Here is a 22,300-nt window from a genome sequence, read left to right on the forward strand (position 1 = left end):
TGCAGCATGAGCGGGAATACGTGGTGGAGAAGGTGCTGGACTCCAAGCTGGTGCGGGGCAGGGTGTGGTACCTCCTGGCGTGGAAGGGGTATGGGCCGGAGGAACATTCCTGGGAGCCGGCGTCGGCGATCCACGCCCCCCGCCTGGTGGCTGCCTTCCACCGCCGCTGCCCCGGGAAGCCTGGGGCTCCTCGCGGCGCTTGACTCGGTGGGGAGGGGGGTGTACTGTCAGGTGGTGAGAACCGGTAGTACACCGCTCGCATCCCCGCAATGTGGGGGAACTACGTTTCCCAGGACGCCCGGCAGAACACGCCCCACGTGTTCGGCGCTGAGCGCGACAGCGGTTAAAACCGCCAACAAACACCAAGCGGTGCCGATGATTCCAGCCCGTCCTGTTCGTACTCTTGTTCCAGAAACAACGTTCCAGCCCTGCATCCTCGGCCTTGCCCTAGTCCTTGTATCCAGCCTCCAGGAAACACTACATCAGCGCTCCTCTGCCCAAGGATACCGGGTCCAGAGTGGTAGCGCGAAGGTGAAAACCTCGTCGGTGGACCCCGACGCTTCCACGTTCCTGTTTTCTTCCCTCATCCATTCCACGCGCTCCTCTGCCCACGGAGTTCCGGGTACAGAGTTGTAGCGCGGACTGGTGCGCTCCTCTGCCCACGGAGAACCGGGGCCAGAGTGGAAGCGCGAACTGGGGCGCTCCTCGGCCCTTGGAGTTCCGGGCTTAGAGTAGCAGCGCCCGTTCCTGTTATTTCCTTTAGCCTTCAGGGAGGCGATTTCCTCGTTCTTTTAGGAGTGACCCTGATCCAGGACGCGCTCTGGGGGGCATCAAGCACTGACCTTCAAGTGCTGGCTTTTGCTCCCAGTGGGCAGCGTCCCTCTGCCCTTCCGGATTCGATCCCACGAATCCGCCCTGGCTCTGCGGAGACTCGTCAGTGCGAACCTCAACTGAACGACACGCAGGCCAGGCCAGAGAACCCTCAAAACCCCGGGTGGGAAGGTGACAGGTGAGAAACCACTGCAAAGCGGGAGGGGGGAGGCAACACGTGGGTCACTATTGACGGGTGTCTGACGGTGTGCTTGTTTCGTTCCAGATCCCTCTCCCAGCTGTTCCTTCCCTTCCTTCCCTCGCCCACCTGTCTCCATAGTCCGTGTGTGTTACACGTTCTCCGGACTGGGGACGGATGGGAGGTGGACCCCATTATCTTCAGCGTCATCCTGAGGAGAGAATTTTCCGGCCAACGTGACAGAACCACAGGTCTTGGATCCTGGAACAATGGACCAAGTACCTACCAAGAAGAAGAACAGGAGGGTAAAGGCTGTGCCTTCCCCCCTGCCTCAAGGTGATGATCAGCCTTCCCAGGAAGATGATCTAGAGAACCCTGAAGGAACTGTCCCTGAAGAGCTTGAACCTGATCAGGTTGAGTTTCTGGGGACAGGGGGACCTTCCAGGGCTGACTTGGGGCAGGCTCAGTTAACCTGTCCATCTCTTGAACCCCTCAGACAGCTGGCTGCTGCTGAGGCTGCTGGGAATGCTCAAGGTACCCATAAATTGTATTGGGATGATGGGCTCCTTTATTCAGAGGCTAGAGACACAAAACCTGGTGCAACCAGGAGGTTGGTTATACCTCTGCAATTTAGGGGCTTCCTTCTTACCTTGGCCCATGATATTCCTCTAGCAGGACACTTAGGCCAGAACAAGACTTGGGACAGGCTTGTCCCTCACTTTCACTGGCCTCACATGAATAAAGATACAAAGGAGTTTTGTCGCTCCTGTGTGACCTGCCAAGCCAGTGGCAAATCAGGTGGCACAACAAAGGCCCCCCTGATACCACTACCTGTGGTGGGGGTCCCCTTTGAGAGAGTGGGAATAGATATAGTGGGTCCCATGGATCCTCCCACTGCATCTGAGCACAGATTTATACTGGTGGTAGTGGATCATGCCACCAGGTATCCAGAGGCAATTCCCCTTAGGACCACTACAGCTCCTGTTGTGGCCAGGGCCCTGCTGGGAGTATTCTCCAGAGTGGGGTTTCCTAAGGAGGTGGTTTCTGACAGAGGTACCAACTTCATGTCAGGATACTTGACAGCTATGTGGAAGGAATGTGGTGTCAACTACAAGTTCACCACTCCTTATCACCCACAATGCAATGGGCTTGTTGAGAGATTCAACAAGACCCTAAAGGGTATGATCAAAGGATTACCTGAAAAGCTCAGGCGAAGATGGGACATCCTTCTACCCTGCCTTCTGTTTGCTTACAGAGAGGTCCCACAAAAAGGAGTTGGCTACAGCCCCTTTGAATTGTTGTTTGGGCACCCTGTGAGAGGCCCACTGTGTTTAGTGAAGGAAGGATGGTAGTTAGCTCTCAAAAAGCCTAAACAAGACATAGTGGACTATGTACTTGGTCTCCACTCCAGGATGGCTGAGTATATGGAGAAGGCATCCAAAAACCTTGAGGCAAGCCAGGCCTTACAGAAAGCTTGGCATGACCAAAAGGCTGTCTTGGTTGAGTATCAGCCAGGACAGAAGGTATGGGTGTTGGAGCCAGTGGCCCCAGCAGCACTCCAAGACAAATGGTCTGGACCCCATACAATCCTGGAAAAGAAGGGAGAGGTTACCTACTTGGTGGACCTAGGAACTCCCAGGAGTCCCCACAGGGTACTCCATGTTAACAGGTTAAAAGCATATGTTGACAGGGCAGACATGGGCTTGCTCATGGCTACAGATGAGGGACAGGAGGAAGAGAGTGACCCTCTCCCAGACTTGTTGTCTCAGAACCCTGAAGATGGTTCAGTTGAAGGAGTGACCTTTGGAGGCAACCTCACTGAACATCAGCAGATTGAATGTAGACAGGTTCTACAATCATTTCAACACATGTTTTCATTGATACCTAGTCAAACCGACTGGTGTACCCATGTGGTGGACACTGGTGACAGTCTGCCTGTGAAGAACAAACTTTACAGACAACCTGACCACGTCAGGGACTGTATAAAGGCTGAGGTACACAAAATGCTGGAATTGGGTGTCATTGAACCCTCAGAGAGCCCCTGGGCTAGCCCAGTTGTTCTGGTCCCCAAACCTCACACCAAAGATGGCAAGAGAGAGATGAGGTTCTGTGTGGATTGCAGAGGACTCAATGCTGTCACTAGGACAGATGCACATCCTATTCCAAGGGCAGATGAGCTCATAGACAAACTAGCTTCTGCTAAGTTTTTGAGCACATTTGACTTGACAGCTGGCTATTAGCAAATCAGATTAGCTGAGGAGTCTAAGGCCAAAACAGCATTCTCAACCCCAGGTGGGCATTATCAATTTTTGGTGATGCCCTTTGGTCTGAAGAATGCACCTGCCACCTTCCAAAGGTTGGTGAATCAAGTCCTTACTGGGTTGGATGACTTTTGTGCAGCATATCTTGATGACATTGCTGTCTTTAGTTCCACCTGGGAGGACCACCTGATCCACCTGAAGAAGGTACTTGAGGCTCTGCAAAAGGCAGGCCTCACTATCAAGGCTACTAAGTGCCAGATAGGGCAGAGTAAGGTTGTGTATTTGGGCCACCTTGTAGGTGGAGGCCAAGCTCAACCACTGGAGAGTAAGATACAATCCATCAAGGACTGGTCCCCTCCAACCACCCAGACTCAAGTTCGAGCTTTCTTGGGCTTGACTGGGTACTACGGGAAGTTTGTTAAGAACTATGGGTCCATTGTGACTCCTCTTAATGATCTGACATCCAAGAAGATGCCCAAAAAGGTTCAGTGGACAGTAAGCTGTCAAAAGGCATTTGATGACCTGAAGAAGGCCATGTGCTCTGCACCTATCCTGAAAAGTCCTGACTACTCCAAAGAGTTTATTGTCCAAACAGATGCTTCAGAGTTGGGTGTGGGAGCTGTGCTGTCACAACTTAATGTAGATGGTCAAGACCAACCCATTGCTTTTATTAGCAGAAGGTTGACCCCCAGAGAGAAGAATTGGTCAGCTATTGAGAGGGAGGCCTTTGCTGTGGTGTGGGCCCTGAAGAAGCTGAGGCCATACTTGTTTGGCACTCACTTCAAGATTCAGACCGACCATAAGCCCCTCTTGTGGCTAAATCAGATGAAGGGTGAAAACCCCAAACTGCTTAGGTGGTCCATTTCCCTACAGGGGATGGACTTTACAGTGGAGCACCGGCCAGGTACAGACCATGGGAATGCAGATGGTCTCTCCAGGTACTTCCACTTAGGACATGAAGACGAGACTGGTCAAGGCTAGTTTAATGTCCCTGCGTTTGGGGGGGGGGTTGTGTAGGAGAGTAGGGTCTGCTATCCTATGGTCACCCCAAATTTTTGCTTTTTGCTTCACAGGTTTTTGACATATTGAGGCTGTGGGCCTGCTAATCAGACCCCCAGCCTGCTGTTTTCTCTAACTAAATTGACACTATGCACCCTAGGTGCATAACCAATTGGAAGTGGATCACCCTGTGAGCCCCTGTACCAGTGTACACTAGGTACCCAGGGCATTGGTGTATCTAAGGCCTGCCAGGGGCTGAAGCATGTATTATGCCACCCCAGGCTTGGCCTAACAAATTTGACACAACTGGCTGATCACTCAGCTGGGGTAAGTTGGTGTAACCACCTCTTACTTAGGTGTAGTATACCTATACCTAACCTTAAATGGGACACATGTTAACCTATAAGTCACTCCTATGGCATGCCTTAACAATCCTGAAGGCAGAGTGCTTGGTTCCATGTGAGATGGTGCTCTGGCATGAGCTGAGCCTGTCTGCAGTGGTCGGAACAACTTCCTTCTACCGTTTCCAGATATCGTCAAACCATATACTCTTAAGTGCATTATGAACCTCGCGGTTAAATGCTATCTTTGGTTTGGCTTTATCAAAACATGTCGAGTAAGGTGTCATACGAATTGGAATACTAACCCCTCGCCAATTCTGGCGACGGGGTTAGCATTCCACTCTTCTAGAGGGACACAACATGTACAGTACCTGAAACCCGGGTAAAATCAGACATAGCCTCAGCTCCACAAAATGGATGCTGCCACCACAGACACAAGTCTGCCCTCCTGCTGCTGGGAGTCCTTCCAGCTTGGGAGACGTGGACTAAGGGTTTCCTGCCAGGGGAGGTGCGAGCACCACCCCAGACAGGATTTTGTGTATTGGTCAGGTAGGGCTTGAAAGAAACCAGACATGCCTGAGGCTCACAAGGAGCCTCGGTGCATATGCCAGTTCAAACCGGTCCTGGGGCACACCAGCCCCGGATCTGGGGCAAGCTGGACAAAGGATTGGGGGTGTAACCACCCCCATTCCTGGTCCCACCCTTAGGGAGGGACCTAACAGGTAGTCCGGCCCCTAGAATCCGCTTAAAGGTAGGAGCTGTGTCCTAAGACTTCAGACATCCTGGAATCAACTTAACCACAAGAAGAAGACGGGAACTTCGACGCTCTGCTGCACAGAGGACTGAAGGAAATCTCCCCTATGGTCAGGGAGTGACCATCTTGCTAACGCAAGCACCAACCAGCTATTGAACGTCTGCTTTGCCGCCGCCTCCATGCGGAGCCCGAGCCCAGAGCCCGACAAGACCTGGACCTCCAGACCTCTCACCGCCCGATCCACAGTCCCTGAAAAGAAGGAACCCGTGGAGGCACCGAGACACGTGGAGTCAGCCATCTTGGAAGACCGACGACAAGCTGCAAGTGCAACGACAGAGGCTCCCTCCAAGTTGTACTTTGGGTCCTGAGAAGCCCAACCACCGAGCAGCATCTGCACCAAAGGTGAGCCCTCCAGCATCTCCACGATCTGCGTGGGGCCCCTCTGCACTTTGCATCTTGACGCGCCTGCCCGGTCCCTGGCCCGTTGGCTAGTGGCCATTTTGGCGACCTATTTGAAAATCAACGATGCTGGTCTGGTTGCTCCAGACTGGCCATAGCTGCTCTCCAAAAGAGCAGCCCCTCTGACCTTGCTGGTCAGAACAATCAGCTTTCTTGAATTTCCACAACTCCTGCCTTTGCCAAGGCTTGTTTGCTTCTTTCGAGTCGCCGACACCGCAGACAGGGAGAGCCTGTGTGGGACAGCTCGTGACTTGACTCCTGGATGTCGTCAACCTACAGGGACCACGTGGCTGCGGAGACAAGCTACACCTAACCACCGGTTTGCACCCGACATCGCCTGGTACCTACCTGGTGCCACGCCGGTCACTGGCTAGTGACTGTGAACACTGTCCCCTCTGCTTTCAGGTCTTCTACAACTCCGATCCACCCTTGGATACAACGCAGCTCTTCTGGACCGACCGCCTGCAGCATCTTTGTCATCAGGCTCCATTGAATCGATAGAAAAAACCCGACGCACTTCGAGACCTATGCACCCGCTTCCTGTGGGTGAGGTAACGCTGGCACTCCGGTGCCCAAGTGTAGAGAAACATCTCTAGTGTCTGTGTTTTGAATCTTAAGATCGTAGTCCATCCAGAAGACCCTTTCTGCAGTAACTTTTAAACTTTTACGCACCCATTGAAAACCTATGGGAGCACGCGTGTAACTTTCCTCACTGCACACGCGACCCGTGGACCTCCTGGTCACTAACTGAAGTTAGCTCCTTGTAGGCCCAGCGATTCTAGAGGCCCTAGGGCTTTTCCCTTTCCTGTTCGTGGTACTTTTACCACTATTTTAGTATATGGTTTGAGTGGCCACCAGGGCCCATCCATATAAAGTGCAATTTCTGTGTATTATAACGTTGTCTGGTTTAACGATTTGTGCTCCTGTGCTCATAAAGAGTCTAGGGGATACTTTGAGAAATAAATACATATATATTTTCAATATATATCTGTGTGGTGTCCTTTCATTGGTATAAAGGGGGGTTACATTTGGTAAAACAGCCTGCTTAACACGCTTTAACGAGTTTAGCCTCAAAGACTGCTTAGCCTACGCTACCACTAGGGCAGCTAGTCCGAAAAGGTTGACTTACAACCACACCATAAGGGTTGCTTGGCATGGTACAAGGTGGTCACTTTAACTAGTGAGCATCATATTCCAGGCCAACTTCTCACACTCACCAATCTCTGCCCTCACTGACTTCTCAACCTCTGAACCAACCCTATCAGCAGGGAACTCAGCAGCACCTTCAGCATCTCCATCAGCACAGCAGCTTTCCCGGACCGTTGGAAACATGCAGAGGTCAGTCTCCTCCTAAAGAAACCCTTCGAACCCAGTGAACTCAAACATTATCGACCAATCTCCCTGCTCCGAACCAGGCCAAAGTAATCGAGAAGACTTTCAAACAAACAGCTAACTGAATACCTGGATTCCGGGCCAACCACAGCACTGAAACTGCCCAGATCGCTACCACGTACGACATCAGAACCCTCCTTGACCGCGGAGAAATGGTGGCCCTGTTCCTCTTGAACGCTTTGCTGCTTTCGATATGTTTTCCAAAGACACCCTCATCAACAGACTATGCAACATCAGCATTCAGCACCTACATGACCCCCCTTGCAGACATTGTGAGAAGTTGGCCTGGTATATGCTGTCCAGTAGTTATAGTGGGCACCTTGCACCAGTCCAAACGACCCTTATTGATGATTAGGTTAAAGACAACCTTTATGTGAAAGCTATCCTAGTGGTAGCTATGGAGAGCAGCCTTCAGGCTAAGTCTCGAAGGAATGTAAAGCAGCGGGAAACATCCATTACCACCCGGGCATTGCATCGCAATGCCTTTACATCGCGGGTAATACAACGCAAGTCGTTACAACTTGCGCTGGATGGCGCTCTAACCTTAGGAATAGTATGATTTACTATTCCAACACCTTCCCTGCTGTACGTAGACTGGTGTTGGAATAGTAAATCATACTATTCCGAAGTCCAGCGCCCTCCAACGCAAGTCGTTGTAACGACTTGCGTTGTAAAAACTGTGATGTAACATTCCGCAAACATTTTGATCGCATTGTAACGTCACATATTCTAAAGCAGCTTGGTTTACCAGATTATAACCTCCTGAATGACCAAATGAAAAGAGAACAACACAAGGTATATATAAGATATATGTATGTATTTCTAAACACTCTCTACTAACCTCTTTATGAGATTAGAGAACAAGATTAAAGCACTAGAACGACAGTAAATAGCACAACACACAGTGGGCTCCAGGGGGAGACCAAACCATATATTAAGAAAGTGGTATAACAACCATGACTTGACTAGACACAGTACCTAGATCACTTAGAATTGCTGGGACCCCAAGGAACCACCCAAGGTAGTGACACGGGGGACCCATGGGGGACGTGTGCAGTGTGAGAACACAGTCGCAAGCTCCGTACAATCCTATGGGAAAGTCGCAGTTGGAATTTGAAAGATTAAGGACACTTAGGAGAGGACTTTGAGCAAACCCTATACAACTTAGAAGGTTCTAAGGCCAGCTCCCATGTGAGCACTGGAGTACTCGTGTTACCTCACCTAGGGAAGCTGGGTGCATAGGTGTCAAATTGTGTTGTGATGCTGGAAAGTGCTGCTGCCGGGAAGATGAGAAGTGTCCAGTGTGATCCAAGCCTGGATCGGAGCTGAGAAGAACCTGAAAGCAGAGGGGACAGAATCTGGGTCACTTCAGGGTGACCAGGGGCTTGGTAGACGAATGCCCACCGATGTAGGGTGTTTCAGGTGAGATGAGGTGAAGCTTGACTCTGCAGCCACGGGAACCAGGAGACATCGACGGCAACCTAAGTCTGCAGGTGAGCTGTCCCACAAGGATGTCGAGTGCTGGGGGGGGTCAGTGTCCGGATTGGAGAACAACAAGCCTTGGCAACTGCAACCCATGCGGTTAGAGAAAAGATGCTTCAGTGAGGACCAGCAAGGTCCTGGGGACTCCCCAAGCGATGGAGAGTCAGGACATGTCGGGAGCAACCAGGAAAGGCCACTGAAAGTTAAAGTTCCCTTCTCAGGGGCTCACAGGTCGACGGACCAGGGATCGCGAAGCGACCTCGAGAGGAATCACAAAATACCAGCCCATGGAACACTCAGTGGAATCACTGCTCGGGTTCTGGACTACAAGTAGCCCAAAGCAGAGCCTCAGAGATTGCCAAAAAGCATATGCTGCTGCAAATGTGCACGGTGTCCAGGGGTACGGGTTGCACAGTCCCCACGAGGGCTGCGACTCTCCGGTTTGCTGAGAGCACTGATCGGCCTCGGGGAAGCTTGGGAACCCACCTCCTGTGTTGCAAAATCTTCGGAGTCCTTCAGGAGCTGCATAGATGCAAAACGGCCAGATGGGTTTCAGGTGCCTGCCTTGCAGGGGAGTAACTCTTTTACTCCAAGGGAGATTCTTCGGTCATCCTACGTAGTGTAGATAGTTGAAGTACTTGGTTTCTGTAGCAGAGTTTCATCCAGGTAAATCTAAAGTCCTGTAGCCAGGGGTTCTTACTTTATACCCAAGGAAGTGGTGGGACAAACTCTGGGGACCCACCTATGGGAGGGTCAGGACAGAGGGGTGGCTGTTAAATGGTAGCGACAAGTTCAGTCGATAACCTTGCAAGTATTGCCCTGCGGTAACCGCCTCTTTTACCATTCGATGATTAACCAATAAAAGAGGCAGGCGCCGGAAACTGGAAGGCAGGAAACAAAGTTTTATTCCGTCGGAGCAGAACACGTCAGATCGGACAGCAGGGTATCGTCTCGAGGCGCTCTAACCACATCTCTGAGGCCTGGCCTCTTATACACAAGTTTATTGCTTTATTACACGTGACACATTCTTGTTGAGACTTTGATGTACGGAAAGGCATCCTTGGAATCCCCACCTCAAGCTCGTTCCCACTCATATCTACAGTGGAAGTCCCCACCCCACCCACAGTAGGAGATGGCTATCACACAGCTGGACATTCCGCCAATTCCCGGGGGTGTGTGCGACTGGTCGGGTCTCAGGGGGTGGGGGCCTTGATCTACTGTAATCCCTTTGATGTGAGGTGTTTCCCTTACAGTAGGGGCAATAAACTGCATCCGCAGGGCTAGGTGATAGCCTGGGGTCGGTTCGGACAATCAGGCGCAGAGGAAGGGGGTTATCAAGAGGATGTATGACCATGTATGGGATGAAAGGAGGTGTTGGTCAGGCGCAGGATGTGGTTCCATGGCAGGGTCGCGCAGGAGGAGAGGGTTTATGGCCTATGCATGAGAGAGCGGGGGTGGTCAGCGCACGGGGGGGGGCGTTCGCAGCGCCAGAGGGACGCGGGGAGAGGGGCCATGATGCCTAAAATGGTCGCCGTGTGTTTCTGCGTGCGGCGCTGGAGAGAGACAAGATGGCGCAGATAATGTTCAGTTACGAACTAAATTTCCACAGTCCTCCCTTTTAACATATCTCGCCAGCTTGTTTAGCCGACATCCACCTTAGTTAAATTCTTAGTCATGACATCGTAAATGCTTTCATGCGTTCCTGTTTTCAAAGTGCACAGTCTTAGGACAGACAGGAATAATCTGACACAATTGTACATAATTACATGTAGTTGATGTGATAGGCGAGGAGGTAGCGCATACAAAATTACATCAGCTGTCAGACCCGGAGATAGGAGGAGGGAAGCTTGCTTGAACACAAGTATGATACCGAAAAAAAATGCTCTGGTAAAACAAGGAATATTACGTTCATTACTTAAGGCCTAGACTTCGTGTGGATCAAACTAGACAGCATAGTCATGTGCACGGCTGATGTTATACAATTGTCATTATACGAAGTTAGTGTTTCTTAGATATCAGTGTACAGTTGGAAGTGACCGATGTAATATCTTTGAAACTCGATTGGAAGATAGTCAATACGAAAGTGGTTGGGAGAGGAATTCAACTCAACATGAGTTACAGTCAGAGGGGGGCAATGTCCAAAAGGGAGTTCTTCTTTCCAGTGTCCTATTACAGCGAGCCATCACTGGTAAGCTCTCATTGTTCTTCTTCTTTCGTTGGCACTGTTGAGCACCGGCGGTGGATCTAAGGTCCAGCTCAAATCCAGGTTTTCACGTTGCAGGGTGTGACTATTCTTTGTTCTCGGATCACAGTCCTGTTTTGTCCTGTTCCCTAACTGATCTTATCATAGGTACCTTGAGACGGGGTACCCGCATTTCGTTCTTCTTTTGTCGAGTCAAGGTCAAAATCTCATATAAAAAAAAAGGGGGGGGGGGTTAGAGGAATGCTTTTGGAGGCCGAGGGAAGAGGGGGTGGAGTGGGATCGGATCAAAAAGCGGACCAAGGAGAGCAGAATCTTTTAGCACTGAGCCCATCAATCGGGCTCGACGGGCTGGGACTTCAGGCACGAGCTGATCAGTGAGCAGGGGGGGGCTTCGGGACAGCCCTTCTTTCTATCACTGTCCATGCTGAGAATGATGCCTCGTCCCGCATCTTTTTGCTCCGTGGCTCCCCCTTGGTCGAGGCCATAGATGTTCCATGATCCGCAGCCAGGCTGTGCGTCACGTCCGAGCCCTCTCCTCCGATGACTGCATGCTATCTTTGAATGAGTACAAGAAACAAAATCTTAGAGAACTGGTAGGGAAGACGTTTACACACTTCATTCCCTCTCCCAACCCCAAGTAGTCGGGGAAACGTTTATCGGTCACTTCATGGTGGATGTCTATTAACTCTTATGTCGGTGTATGCTACTAACTCATTAATCATTGTTGTGGTGCAGATTTGCGAGGGTTTCTGCAAATTTCCATCATCGGGTCTGTTAGGTGTTAATTCCTGTACCTTATAAACGTGGCAAGAAGTCTGACATCTATCAACTTCCTTGTCTATCAAAATTCGAACCGACTTCTCCGGTAGAGACTCGTCTTTCTAACACAAGCCCTGTCGATTCATATTTTTCTCCAGGGACTGCTAAGTTTATGAAAAAGTGCGAGGTGCTACTGTCATGAGCTCACAAATATCTGTTTCGTGGAGGAACACAAGCTAAACATTTTTCTTGCTGGAGACAATAGTTAACCTTTATCAGTTTTAGGCGATGTATCTTTAAAAACAAGGTCATCAGCTGTATTGCTTAAATTATCCAGGGACGGCTAGTACAGGACTGGGACTATTCTGGAAGGACGGGGTGCTTAGACGCTCTATTTCTGTACAATGGGCGGGGCGATTCTGAGCGATGGAGGTGGAGTCGTTAGTGTCCTGAAACAATAAAACCACTGACATATAGTTCCCGTTATAAGGGTCAGATTGGGAGACATCAGTCGTCTTACCTGTCCTTTCTTTCTCAGCCAATTAAGTTCCATCATTTTACAGAAAGGAGAGGTAGTAGTGTGGCAAAATACGGTCGTTTTGCTTCTGTCAATTTGTTCGAACACTGTCGTGTTTAGGCCAATTATACATATACTGAGGACGTACAGTGTCGTCATCTATTCAAAAAGAGGGCAAGGGAACCTTCAGCGAGGGGGGGAGAGAGAGAGAGAGAGAGAGAGAGAGAGAGAGAGAGAGAGAGTGTGAGAGAGAGAGAGAGAGAGAGAGAGAGAGAAACGTGCGCATCAAGTAGGCTGTTTGGTACACGTACGACATAAAACGAGAGAGAGAGAGAGAGCGTGTACGATAATAGGCTACTTGGTGTATACACACATAGAGCAACACGGGTCAGTTTTACGCATGAAAACACAAGCTGGGGGAAAACAAACTCAACGTTCAAGTACACACAAATACCGGATAGGGTGTAACAGTACATACATCAAGCACAGAAACCTAAGACAAAGATACAGAGCTATTTTGGGTCAGGGGACCTTTCCTTTCCTGTCCTTTTTATATGCGTGCTGCGTATTTTCAGTATTTACCGTAATTCATTTTGGGGGGGTTTTGGATGAACCCCGACCTGGGGTATTCTTAACTTCTCTTATTTAGTCAGCACACGAATCGACTCACTGGTGGTACATTCGGGTTATCAGTTGGAGTCGGGTTCGTCGTACTGAAATGACCCTTTAAGCTTCTGGTGTAAGTCACCCTCCAATTTATTAGCTAACGGGAGAGGGAGAGTCGTTTCTTCAAACGAGGAGTTACCATATTCTGGCTTATTTTCCCATCCCCTTGATCGATAGACAAGCATTTCAGTCATACAAAGACGTTCTCTCCAGTGACCCAGGCATATGCAATACATACACATTCATACCGTACAATCAGGGCACGTACGCATAGTCATACCATACAGTTTTTTTTTTTTTCACGTTCCCAGTGATGGTCTGCACTCCACGCACCACAGCACTTGTCTATGTCTTTCCCTACAGGGAGCACGGTGCGGTCCATGTCCACTCTATTCTTCAGTCGAAACTTCCGATGTAACCTACAGAGAGGAAAAGAAAGGGGGGGGGGCAGCATTCAAAGCACATCAGCGCGCATAAACACAAAAAAGTTCTACTTACCACGTACCAGACTAGCTGCAGGAACGTATAATACCACAGATCTTGACTATCCTTTTTTTTTGTTTGTGTACTATATCCTTCCTTTCTACTATACCAAAATTGCTTCATTTCATTTGTCCTTAAATTCGAGTTCCCTCTTCGTGCATTTGTTTCCCAATTAGTCGTATATTATGGGACAAATACCATACCTTACATTCGACAGATACCTTAAGCTACAGCCAACCATTTTCTAACAACTCTGGAAAAAAGAAAAGACAGGTGTGAAGGATACAAATTTTTTTTTTTTTCATCAATCCAAAATTTAGGCAAAGGGTCTACATTATCTGTCTTCTATTGTTTGGGAATGACAGCCTTTATTCAAAACCTTATCAACCTAGGCGATTGGTATGACGCTGATTCCATAATTCCTTCGAAAAACCTTTATTGTGAAAATGTCAGTATACAAATACGGGCCTACAACCGTTTAGGCCGGCCACGGTGCAAGAGGCGTTGAGTATCACGAGCAACACTACCTTAGCACGAAAATAAAATTGATCAATAATGAGAAGACCAGCATCAATAAGGTTGTTTGCATGCCCAGTCAGTACCCTCCCCGTCCCCCGCCCGCCATGTACAAAAAGGCCGTATACATATCTCTTAACATTAATGCCAAGTAACCGGAACGCCTATAAGGAGTTGGGGCGAGGTTGGGTGGGCCCAGGGTACAGTCTAAATGTTTCCACTAACTAGCGGTCGGACCAGAATCCCTTTCGGTAGTTCAAGAAATTTTCATTAACGCCCACAGAAAGAACAGACAGCATGAACCGTGACTCGAAACCGGGTCATGCTGAGGTTCCACCGGAACTGATTCGAGTTGGTAGTCTACAGTGTCTCCTGGTACTTCAAACAGAAGCTGGTGTCAGCATGAGGGCACTACCATCTCGCAGCAACGCCGTGGTCTTTTCAGAGAGCGGGACAGCAGGCGTGTCTCTCTGCCGACGCCCTGAATCAGTCTCTCTCACGGCACAATATAGGGACAAGATGGCTGCCGCCCGGGGCAAAGACAAGTTAACGTGGAATGATCGAGCAATAGTGGCGGTTGCCTCCACCGGAAGTCCGCGGGAGTCGAGGACCGATGACTCCCGTAGAATCTGCAAAGCTGAGAGGACGTTTTCAAGGGTGGGGCCCATGCCCGAGCAGGCAAGCTTCCGAGTTCCAAGGTAGCCCAGAGCCATCTTAGTGGACCAGGCCCGAATCAGAAGAGCCGGCCGCCATTTTGAGAGTCCTGTGGCAGCAGCAGTTCTCCACCACAGCCACCGGAGTGGGTCCCCCGACCAACCAACTGCGGGGGTCCACTTCTTGGGTGGAACGCTAATGGAAACCTTGGTGCAGAAAGGAACCTCCGCCTGGGTGGTCGTCCGGCAGGTGAAACGTTAATGGCAGTCCTGCTGCAGCTGGCCGGCGAGGGAAACGCTAAGGGGTGCTTCTACTGCAACTGGTCGGTGAGTGAAACGCTAAGGGGTGCCCTACTGCAACTGAGGAGCCTCCACATGGGGAGGCGGGGGAGGCCCGTTCGCGTCGCCTCCCCCCCAGGGCACCCCACGCCGTCTTTCGGCGCAGCATTGTAGGATGGCCAGACCAGTACAACAACTTGTTGGACACCACCTCGATGCCGTCCGGGTCTCGGCGCGTCGTGTTGCCTCCGGCCTATTCGCACAATGGTTCGCCACTGATGCCGCCTCACAGGCCGATGGATTTTGTAGGCGTGTTTTATAGCCCAAAGCCTACTAAAAGACAGACCAAGGCAGCCCAATGTTGCTACTCCGAGGAGGGAGGGACTGGGACTGTGTCACGTGGACGGTGAATTCCTTGGGATGGATGTTGCAGCAGGCTGCCATGTAAATAGTTGTTTAAAAAGAGTGTTTTAACATGTTTACCCTGTTGGAGTGTTGCATATACCTAGAAGTTTATAAAGCGTTTCAATCATACTACTTTGTTGGAGTGTTGTATATATTTGTAATCTGGCAACGAACACAAGGATGTTACTGCATAACCAGAAAAGACATAGCCCAATTGTGCGCGATCTAGCCCAGTTCGGCGACGCCGATGGTGGGTATCAGCAGACTTCCATTTGTGTAGGGTTTTGTCGTTTTATTGGGTGGGGTGGGTGGTAGGGCAGACATGCTTAGGCAGCGAGAGCGACGGAGCTGAGCTACCTCGTGGCCATCTCGACCGTGAGCTTGGCTCCTTCCCCTAGTTTCATATTTTTCGCGAAGGGCTATTTCCTAGTGTTTCTTATTTTTGCAGGGTCAAAAGGATCCCACCAGTGGCCTACTGGTTTTGCTCGATCCCTTTTGTTTTTCTATAGCGATTTTTTATATGCCATAGTTTGCTATAAGCTACAGCGACTAGTCCATATTTAGTAAACATGTCCTTATTAGGGGTGCCTTCCAGTGGAGCCGGATGGTTCATCTCTAATAAGCGGTCCGGGCAGAACCAACTACCAATCAGTGGGGAGAAGATAGGCATGACGGGTTACAACGGGGACAAAAGTCTGCACTACCTATCTTTTCACTGCTTGCAAAGACTAGACAGAATATCTCTATTCCATGTTATTTGTAAGCAGAGAATACCTCCAAAGAACCAATATCGAACAATCAGTGTTCGGACAATCAAACAATCAAATGGTGAGAAAGAGATAGGCACGACGGGTTACAACGGGGGACAAAAGTCCGCGTTACCTACCCTTCACTATCTGCAAAGACTAGACAGAATATTTTTATTCTACGTTATTTGCAAACAGAGAATATCTCAAAAGCACTATTCGTCAAAGACAATCAATGTTCGGACAATCAATCAGTGGGGAGAAAAATAGGCACGACAGATTACAAAGGGGGACAAAGGTCCGCGTTACCTACCATTCACTATCTGCAAAGGGGGAGGGAGCATTTCTACTCTTCCCCGTTTGTAGGCAGCGAATATCTCAAAAAGAACAATCAAATAAGCAATACTAGTATTTTCAATCAATCAATCAATCGTTTCGCAATTCGTTGTGTTACACGGCCTTACCCGGACCGCATGGACAGTTTCTCGTCTTCCGCCTCCGGCGCCTGATCGTCCTCTAATCTCCGTATTTGCCGCGGCACTACTGATGGTTCCCAGTCAGGACCGTAGATCACTAGAGAGAGGTCTGCTCGGAACCAGTGAAGTTCGGATGATCGGCTGCCAGACGAGGGTCTATCGGGCAGGAGCTCTTCCCGATCGTTGCAGTCGTTCACTCTGTCGTCGGGACCTCTCCCGTTGGATCCACGTGTCGCTGATGGACCCCACGTTTGGGACGCCAATTGTTAAATGGTAGCGGCAGGTTCAGCCGATAACCTTTCAAGTATTGCCCGGCGGTAAACGCCTCTTATACCATTCGATGATTAACCAATAAAAGAGGCAGGCGCCGGAGACTGGAAGGCAGGAAACAAAGTTTTATTCCGTCGGAGCAGAACACGTCAGATCGGACAGCAGGGTATCGTCTCGAGGCGCTCTAACCACATCTCTGAGGCCTGGCCTCTTATACACAAGTTTATTGCTTTATTACACGTGACACATTCTTGTTGAGACTTTGATGTACGGAAAGGCATCCTTGGAATCCCCACCTCAAGCTCGTTCCCACTCATATCTACAGTGGAAGTCCCCACCCCACCCACAGTAGGAGATGGCTATCACACAGCTGGACATTCCGCCAATTCCCGGGGATGTGTGCGACTGGTCGGGTCTCAGGGGGTGGGGGTCTTGTCCTACTGTAATCCCTTTGATGTGAGGTGTTTCCCTTACAGTAGGGGCAATAAACTGCATCCGCAGGGCTAGGTGATGGCCTGGGATCGGTTCGGACAATCGGGCGCAGAGGAAGGGGGTTATCAAGAGGATGTATGACCATGTATGGTATGAAAGGAGGTGTTGGTCAGGCGCAGGATGTGGTTCCATGGCAGGGTCGCGCAGGAGGAGAGGGTTTATGGCCTATGCATGAGAGAGCGGGGGTGGTCAGCGCACGGGGGGGCGTTCGCAGCGCCAGAGGGACGCGCTGGCGATCGGCAACGAGCAGGGAGAGGGGCCATGATGCCTAAAATGGTCGCCGTGTGTTTCTGCGTGCGGCGCTGGAGAGAGACAAGATGGCGCAGATAATGTTCAGTTACGAACTAAATTTCCACATGGCTACACCCATGTCCTTTGTCCAGTTTCGCCCCAGAGCAGGGGCTGATAGCCCCTGCAACCGGTTTGAGCTGGACTATGCACAGGGACACCAAATGTGCCCCCAATGCAGACATTAAAGCACTCTCAGAGTGCACCCACCCAGCCCCAATCCACTAAAGCTTGTCTGGGAGGTGGTCACACTTCCTTGTGACAGGAAACCTATTGTCTAGACTTCCCCTGCCAGAGTTTCGTCCAGCAGCAGGAGGGCAGACTCATGTCTGTGGCTGGCAGCATCCATTCTGTGGTGCCAGGGTCTGTAAAGCTGGTACTGGGTGTACCAGTGCTGTCATAATTCTCCCTCTAGTAGGGTGGAATCATACCTCCCACACCAGTTACTGGTGTGGAGGTATGATTCCAAGGTGTTTGACACCAAACAACACATGTTTCCATGCAGCCGTTTTAAAGTTAGCATTTACTGCGAGGTTATAATGCACTTAAGTATATATGGTTGGCTGCAGCACAAACAACCCTGGAATATAGGTTCCGAAAGCTGCAGAGGGTCTCTGCTCATGCATGGGCACCCTCTCACATAAAACCCAGCACCCTGCCTTCAGGATTGATAAGGCCTGAGATAGGGGTGACTGATAGGTTTATATGTACAGTGATTAGGATAGATATTGTGAACCTATATCTAAGTAAGGGGTGCATGCACCACCTTACACAGGCTGCTGTAGCAGACCTGTTGTGTCATTTTGAATGGTCTCCCAGGGGTGGCATGATACATGCTGCAGCCCCTGAGAGGTCTCTGGGGTACCCATGCCCCAGGTACATAGTATACCATATACTAGGGACTTATAAGGGTACCCCAAAATCCAATCTGGAGTGTACCTAAAGTACATGCAATCAATTTATAGGAGAAAGCAGCTAGGCTGGGTCCTGGATAGCAGGATCCCAGCCCGTCTAAGTCGAAAACAGTGAAACATCAGCAATAAGTTGGGGTAACTATAAGAAGCAGATCCTACTCTCCTGCAGACATCATCAGATCCCATGGACTCAACATAATATCCTGCGCAGACGACACTCAACTCATCCTCTTGCTCACTGAAGACCCTTTCACCACCAGAATCAACATCTGTGACGCAATGACCAACGTTGCCAACTGAATGAGAGACAACTGTCTTAAACTCAATTTCGACAAGACGAAAGTACTGATGTTCGGGAAGAACACCTCCATTTGAGACCACAGCTCGTGGGCAGTAGAACTTAGACAAACATCCACACCTACAGACTGTGCCCAAAACTAGGCATCGTCCTCGACAGCCAACTGACCATGAAACAACAAGTCAGCGCAGTCACCTCCTCCTGCTTCCGCACACTGTGCACGTTCCTCAGAATCTTCAGGTGGATCCGAGTCAACACCCGAAAGACCGGCACCTAGTCCCTTCACACCAGCCACCACGACTGTAGCAATACTCTTTACGCTGGCCTCTCCACACAGATCCTCAAAAGACTCCAGGCTTATAAATGCCGCAGCCAGACTCATCCTGAACCTTCCCAAACAAACCCACATCGCCCTCACCTAAGAGACCTCCACTTGCTCCCCAGCCAAGCGAGAGGCCAGTTCAAGAACCTCACATACGCCTACAAAGCTCTACACGACCAAGGACCGGCCTACATCAACCATCGACTGAACTTCTACCTATCCACAAGGCACCTGAGCTCCTCCTCATTAGCCCGTGCGCACCCCCACGCATCCGTTACAACCGCAGCAGGGCCCACTCCTTCTCCTACTTCGCCACCAAGACCTGGAATGACCTACCCCTCCATCTTCGAACAGCACCCTCCCTGGCGGACCCCAGGAAGAAACTCAAGACCTGGCTCTTCGATTGGGACGTCGCACTCACAGTGCCTAGATACACCTATGGGTGACAGTGCTGTGCTATACAAATACTGATTGATTGATTGATTGATCCCTCCCATCTGTTAGCTCTCCCCATGTCTCTCTCTTTTTCCGCCTCAACTGGCTCCTGCTCTTTAAATATATGTCTCTTTCTGTATGATTTTGTTTCCTCTCTCCTCTCATCTCTTCCACTCCCCTCTGCTTTTCCCTTTGCTTTTCCATCTACCTCACTCTTCACTTTTCCATGACCCCTTTTCTTCCATTTCTTTCATCTCTTTACTTCTCCTGCCCTTTCTCTATCTCTCACACACTAACTCCTTTTCTTACTCTTTGTGTCTTTGTTTCTGTTTTGTCTTTCACTGAGTCTCCTTTTCTTTCTTTCTTTTTTTTTCTTTCTTTTGTTCATTCTTTCTTCTTTTCTTCTTTCTTCCTCTCTTTGTTTCTTCTTTCTTCCTCTCTTTCTTTCTTTCTTTCTTTCGTTCTTTCTTTCTTCCTCTCTTCCTTTCTTCCTCTCTTTCCTTCTCTTCTCTTTTTTTCTTACGTTCTTTCTTTCCTTCTTTCTCTGTCTTGGATTATGATTTGACTTTTTCTCTCTCTTTCACCTTGTCTCGTTTCTTATCTCTCTTTAATGTTTTTTATCTTTGTTCCTCCCCCTCGGTCTGTTTCAGTATTGTCTCTCATCCTCTGTCTCTCTCTGTAGTCTCTCACGGTGTCTCTCGCATTCCCTCCCTCCCTCATCTAGTCTTTGTCTCTTTGTTTCTGTATTGACTCACTCTCTCTCTCTGTCTTTTGCTTGTCTGCCCTGCCTCCCTTTCTCTCCCTTTCTTCTGCCTTCTCTCTCGCTGTTTTCTTCTCCATGCTCCCTCCCTCTCTCGCTCTGTCTCTCCCTGTCTGTCTGTTTCTGTCTTGTCTGTTTCGTCTCTCTTTCTCTTTCCCTCATCTCTCGCCCTCTTTCCTTCTGTTTGGCTGTTTCTCGCCTCTATCCTCTCCTCAAGTCTGTCTCTGCCTGTCTGTTTCTGTCTTGTCTGTTTCTTCTCTCTTTCCCTCATCTCTCGCCCTCTTTCCTTCTGTTTGGCTGTTCCTCTGCTTCCCACCTCCATCCTCTCCTCATGTCTGCCCCTTTCTGCTTGCCCTTCTCTTTTCTCCTACATATGCCCTCCCTCTGTCTCCCTCCCACATATACATAATTTATGCCATCTCTGGAAGAATAAATGTACTCCAATAAATTGTTATTGTTAAAAACGTTTGGCAATAAATCTGGCGGAGCCTGTTATGAACTTTTGTGGTGGGAACAGACACAGCCCGTGCCGTGGCTGCCACCACTGTGTTTATGACCCGATGGGGGTCCTTGAGGGTACACAACCCCACGGACGCAATGCCATCTTCACCATCCGGGCAGGGGTGGGACGGGTGATGTCTCGCATGTGGGGATGGGCTGAGATGCCAGGAAGGGGAGGTCAGTGTGATGCCCCACATGTGGGGGGCGGGCTGAGGTGCCGGGAAGGAGAGGGCTGGCTGATGATGTCTCACATGTGGGGGGCGGGCTGAGATGCCAGGAAGGGGAGATCAGTGGGATGTCCCACATGTGAGGGTTGGCTGAGATGTCGGGAAGGGGAGGTCAGCGTGATGCCCCACATGTGGGGGCGGACTGAGATGCCAGGTAAGGGAGGGCTAGGTGATGTCTCGCATGTGGGGTAGGCAGAGATGCCAGGAAGGGGTGAGACGAATGTGCTTAAATGGTTTGCTTCCTTCCAATCTGATAGATCCCAAATGATCAAAATAGGGAACAGTCTTTCATCTCCTTTGGCAGTAGGTCAAGGTGTTCCTCAAGGCTCTATACTTGCACCCACATTTTTCAATCTCTATTTATAACCATTGGGAAATCTCCTAAGTAAATCCGGGATCCACTATCATCTCTATGCGGACGACACTCAAATCTACCTCAAGGTAGCCTCCACTCACGATCCCTCCATCCTAAGCTCTACTCTCGACTCCATTCAAAACTGGATGTTAACTCATCAACTGATTCTGAATCCCTCCAAAACTGAATTCCTCCTCCTCTCCTCCTCACTTTCTCCTCCCCCGGTTCAATCATGGATGGATCAGATGAATCTTCTTAACAATAAACCCATAATTGTCGACAGCACAAAATCCCTTGGTGTCATACGCGACAAAAAACTCAATCTACTCTCCCACATCGATTCCATTGCAAAGTCTGCTCGATACCAACTGCGCCTCCTTTGGGGGATTCGTCGCTTCTTCCCGGAGCAAGACCTTAGAACCCTGGTCCAATCGCTGGTTCTCTCCAGACTGGACTACTGCAATTCTCTTCTTACTGGCCTCCCTAAATCCCACCTGTCCCCCCTTAAATCTGTTCTCCCTTCAGCAGCTCGTTTCATATATGGGGCCAAAAGAAGCAACCACATCATTCCCATTCCATCCACCCTCCGTTGGCTTCCCATCGAGGCAAGATCTATCTACAAGACTGCCTGTATCACCCACAAAGCCTTGCGCTCCTCCTCCCCTCGCTACCTGGCGAATAAACTAAAACTCTCTGGAGGCTCCAGACCATCACGTAATGCAGAAGATGTATTGCTTGAACCTCCCACTTTCAAGAAGGAAAGATCGATGGACCAATCCTTTTCAGGCAACGCGGTGAGAATCTGGAACTTACTTCCGCCTCAGCTCCGGACCACCACCTCTTCCCAGGCCTTCAAAACTGACCTCAAAGTTCTCCTCCTTCAAAGACACTTTCAAATTTAATTCACGCCCTCTCTATAATCTGAAGGAAGTCCTTCCATTATAGGAAATTCTGTTCTCCATGACTATACAAGTGCCTTCCCAGTGTGTTCTTGTGGTTTGAGTGTCTGCCATTTATTGCAGTATTATACTTCTACTT

Source organism: Triturus cristatus, chromosome 3_1, assembly GCF_964204655.1.
Source record: "Triturus cristatus chromosome 3_1, aTriCri1.1, whole genome shotgun sequence".
NCBI lineage: Eukaryota > Metazoa > Chordata > Amphibia > Caudata > Salamandridae > Triturus > Triturus cristatus.